The sequence below is a fragment of the Tenrec ecaudatus genome, chromosome 12 (assembly GCF_050624435.1).
Source record: "Tenrec ecaudatus isolate mTenEca1 chromosome 12, mTenEca1.hap1, whole genome shotgun sequence".
Lineage (NCBI taxonomy): Eukaryota > Metazoa > Chordata > Mammalia > Afrosoricida > Tenrecidae > Tenrec > Tenrec ecaudatus.
In genome coordinates this window covers 88,310,882-88,316,053 of record NC_134541.1, presented here as the reverse complement: position 1 = coordinate 88,316,053, position 5,172 = coordinate 88,310,882, and the positions used below count along the sequence as shown (strand labels likewise).

Sequence of the window (5,172 nt, the reverse complement as noted above, 5' to 3'; positions counted from 1 at the left end):
GTGGGCCTGTAAGAATGTACAGCCACTAGGGAAATCAATTTGGTGATATCTAACACAGATGGAAAGAGAGTTACCATATGACCCAGCAGCCCCCCCCCCTACTGGGCATATACCCAGAAGAGGCAAGAAACAAACCAAGGCTAGACATCTGTGCTCCAAAGTTCATTGCGGCACAGTTCACAATTGCAAGGGGTTGGAAGCAACCCAAATTTCCTAAGACTCAAGTTGATTTCCAGTAATTCCTTAAATCCCTCTAAAGTATAGCTGAAGGAACTCTTGTGGCCAATGTTTAAAAGCTAGGCTTGTAATGAAATGATCTAATGTTTTCATCCACTAGATGCTACATGGGAGAAAAGATCTATCTGTGTCCATAAAGGTTACAACACAGGAAGACCCTAAGAGTCAGGTCTTCTCTGTCCTATAGGGTTACTATGAGTTAAAAATGACGACAACACATAACAAAAGCTACCTGGGACTCACATTTCAGTAAGTAATATGGGAAGTCTGCTGCCGACCTAAATTAGAGCTACCTAACCCAAATACAGAGAAACACCTATGAGCAACCTTACCACTCAAAAACCTGCAAAAGGACAGTTTTTTCTAGTCCTAAGGGGAAATCGCTGGAACAGCTCCTTTTCCCATGGACTATGCCATACCAGTACTACGTGGAAAACATCAATATGAAAAGCAGGACACAAAAACACTTAAAGTGTGTATTCTTTCCTCTCATTCTTACCTACCCACCTTGACCATACTTCACAGTCAGAAACAGCATTCCCTTTTTCATTTCCTTCTTTTTTATAATCCAACTTCCACCTACAGAGATCTTTTCCATATGTTTAGAGTTCTCTGAAAGGTATTTTTCAAAGTTTAAATGTTAATATTACAAAAGGAAAAATGAAATGTATTATCTAATTAAAAAGGAACTTATCTTAAAAATAGGTTTGTTGTATGTCAAAAAATTTAATGATTTCACATTTTTTCTATTAGCATTCCTGTCATAACAAACCATAATATCTCCTCGAGTGAATAAATAGAGTCAGCCAACCAGGACAAAAATCATGCATTCCAAGCAGGAAAAGTGACCAGCACGTTAATAATACTTTAAATTACTTCATGTGTGAATAAAAATAAGGCTTAACGTTACCTAACAATGAGTGACATCTTAATGAACATATCATTTTGTCTAATATAAAAATTGTATAGAACAAAATGCAAAACTATACTGTATTTACATGGAAATACAATGAACCCCAAGGAGTTTTGTTTGTTTTTCCTTGAGTTTTTCAATAAGGCTCATCATTGTACCCACTGCTCACTTATCGACATGGTTAAGCTCCAAAACCAAGTCAAGCACTCAAACTCATTGCCATCGAATACGTAAAAAACAGTGTTATGTGAAACTGGTGGATGGCAACACCAAATCACAAAATAGACAATGACTCGATCATTACATAACTGCCAAACCACTAAGAACGATGGCCCAGCCAAGTGTACACATAACCTCTGCCATCACTGCCCAGCACTTGGGGTTCCATAAACGCTGGCTATTCATGTGTCATACACGCAGATTCCAGTCATGCAGTTGTTGATAAACGTAAGGAGTAAGTGCACTTTCATGTTCCACATTCAGTATTTCTTTTTTCTAATAAAGTTTGAGTCCAGGGCAAAAATCATCCACTCCAAACAGAAAAAGTGCCCAGCACATTAATAATGTTTTAAATTTTTTCATATGTAATAAATTAAGGCTTAAAATTGCCTAATGGTGAGTAACATCTTAATGAATATATCATTTTGTCTAATATAAAAATTAGACAATTTTTTTCCTTTTGAAATTTTGCCTTTCCTTAACTACTACAGTAACTTAAAAAATGCTATTTCATCTATAGCCCCTGCTTAATATTTCTATTTTAGCCACCACAAATTTAAAGGTTGGTCTCATTTTTCAGAATTGATTTCCAGCCCAATAGTTCCTAGGACTTCATTGCTCAGCAAAACCACCGACCACTTTCCTCAAATGCCTATGAGTTTGGCTACATGGTATACACCTTTTAAGTCTGCAAAGGGCATAATAATGCCTTGAATTTTAGAAATGTAACTAGCTTTCTTGAAGTCAAGGGAAATCATTCAAATGACATCGTGGATGTTACCAAGCCTGAATATTCCCCACGGAACACTGGAGATGTCTGCAACAATTTTAACCTCTTTCTGCCCAAATCCACCATCACTTCTTTACTCTTATATCTAAAGATTCACAAGTATTTGGATGTTGAGAGAGAGAAAGAAAAAACATCCTATGTAAATATCTGCTTCGTTTTCTGTTCATTTGTTTGTTTGTTTTTCTATTTCCTTCTTCCAAGTACATTGGTAAGAACAGGATTTCACATAGGACACACTTAATGATAATATTTGAAGGAAACCCGCTGACTTTGCTGGACTGGTTGGCCAAATTTCAGGTCAGAAATACCCAGGGAAGTAAAACTTCTAGAATTACAGAGATGGGGTTTCTGCCAGCAGTGAAGCCCTCTGTAAAGGACAAGGAACACTTATGCTTCTAAAGGGGAAATGGAAACATTAGTAAGCAGCCCGCGAGTGTGGTGCACAGGTGTGACTCAAAGCAACTGAAGTATGACTTTGCAGTTAGCAGAGGGGAAAAGGAACCTCGGACTTAATCCTAACAATAATATGAGACAAGGAAAGCAGTGGAGTTGAAAAGGAGAAATTAGAAGTGAAGGCAAAGGAGAGATGATACCTTTTCAAGAAAGACTTCAGCAAAATCAGGTCCAAGATCTATACTTGTGAGTATAATACTTCAAGACACCAACTGTGAGAAATCTAAATAAAAATCCTTCCTATAAAAGACTCTGAGACTTGTTCTTGCAGTGGCCATTAGCATTATTGATGATTATAAACTGCTGAGTACAGTATGTAAAAGAAAACGGTCACTTATTTTATTTCTTAGGGGCATAAGTACTACAGAGGATGTTCTTTTATTTCTCCTAGAGAGTATGGAGGGTTATGGACTTTTTTCTTATAAAACTCACTTATAAACAAATCTTAATTAGCTAATCTGGGTTTCTTTTTAAAGATGTACTAAATGTTGAGATTAGACTTTGTTTTTTAAATTGCGGGTTCTTACAACTTTTATAACAATTCATACATCACTTGTATTAAGCATACTTGCACATGTTGCCATGATCGATTTCTAAACATTTGCTTTATATTTGAGCCCTTGGTACCAGCTCCTTTTTCTCTCCTTGCCCGTCCTCGTGAACACTTTATAAATGATAAATTCTCATTTTCATACCTTACACCGACCGCTGTCTCCCCTCACCACGTTTCTGTTGTTCATCCCCCTGGGGAGAGGGTCGTATGTGTCCATCATTGCAACGGATTCCCCCTTCCTCCCCCTTCTCCCTGCACCATCCTTCTGCCCTCATGGTATCACTTCTCCCGTTTCTGTTCCGGAGGGCTTTATCTGACCTGGAGTCTGTGCTTTCATTTGTACCAGTGTGCATGCTCCAGTCTACCCAAGATTAATAGATTTTTAAGCCAGAAGGTATCTTAAATGTTTTTAAAGGTTAATAGATGAAAGTTAAATGACAATACAATGTCACATCTACTTAAGAAGCAAGATGAAATATTAATATTCAAATGTGTTGTTATAATAAAATACCATTTCCAAAAGTGTAAAATAACAAAACCAATTTCCTTTACGTCTGACTCATGGGTATCCCATGTTTCAGAGAACTGAGCTAATCGGTGCTTTGATATATCCTCAAAGCAGATATCCAGATGCCTCTGGGTATATGTGAACCACCAAACGGTTGGCTAGAAACTAAGTGTCACCATTTGGCAACCCAGGAACTCCATTCTGAAAGAGTCAAAATGGAAAACAGCAAGCCTATTGCCATTGAGTAAATGTTTTGCTTACAGCAGTCCTCTAGAGCAGGCAGCAGAACTGCTGCACAGGATGTCCAAGGCAGTAATCTTTACAGAACTAAGCTGCCACGTCTTTCTCCCTCAGAGCAACTGGTGGATTTGAACTGCCAAGCTTCTGATTAGCAGATGATGAGCGTCTTGCCACTGTGTCTCCAGGGCGGCTTTTAAGAATATAGCAGAGGGCCCCACTGGCTGCTCTGAAAAGCCATCTTTGCATTGTTCCCGGTTCCGCTCGCCGCAGCCACCTCCGCTGCGCGCCTCCTCCTCCGCCGCCGCCGCCACGGACTCGGGCAGCTCCCTCGCCAGAGTCCCCAAACTCGCGCTCTCTTTGTCATCCGCTGTACCGGATCACCAGCGTGCCCCACCATGTCAGACGCGGCCGTGGACACCAGCTCCGAGATCACCACCAAGGACTTAAAGGAGAAGAAGGAGGTTGTGGAGGAGGCGGAGAATGGGAGAGAGGCCCCCGCTAACGGGAACGCTAATGAGGAAAATGGGGAACAGGAGGCTGACAACGAGGTAGATGAAGAAGAGGAAGAAGGTGGGGAAGAGGAGGATGAAGAGGGGGAAGGTGATGGTGAAGAAGAGGATGAGAAGGCTGAGGCAGCTACAGGCAAACGGGCAGCTGAAGATGATGAGGATGACGATGTGGATACCAAGAAGCAGAAGACTGACGAGGACGACTAGACAGCAAAAGGAAAAGTTCAACTTACAACGACAAAACAAAAACACAAAGGCCACCGTGACCTATTAACCCTCCATTTCCTCTCTCAGAATCTAAACGTGGTCACCTTCGAGTAAGAGTCCCGCCCCACCCACCTCGGGCTGCGCCACTGCAGACACGCGCTCACCACCACCCCACCAAAACGACACTGTGAATTTGCAACAGGGGAGGCAAAAATAACCAAAACGTCCCGGGCCCTGCTTTTTTTTCTTAAAAGTACTTTTAAAAGGAAAATTTGTTTGTATTTTTTATTTACATTTTATATTTTTGTACATATTGTTAGGGGTCAGACATTTTTAATGATCTCGGATGACCAAGCCAGCCTTTGGAGCGTTCTCTGTCCTACGTGTGACTCTACTTGTGGTGTGACCATGTTCATTATCTCAAAGGAGAAAAAAAACCTTGTAAAAAAAGCAAAAACAACAACAAAAAAATACAATCTTATTCCGAGCATTCCAGTAACTGTTTTTGTGTATGTACTTAGCTGTACTATAAGTAGTTGGTTT

At 40.3% G+C, this 5,172-nt stretch overlaps 1 pseudogene; it reads left to right on the top strand.

Moving 5' to 3' along the window:
• The first annotated feature begins 4,291 nt into the window (after window positions 1-4,291).
• Window positions 4,292-4,670, top strand: LOC142422577 (prothymosin alpha pseudogene; annotated as a pseudogene).
• Window positions 4,671-5,172: the final 502 nt, after the last annotated feature.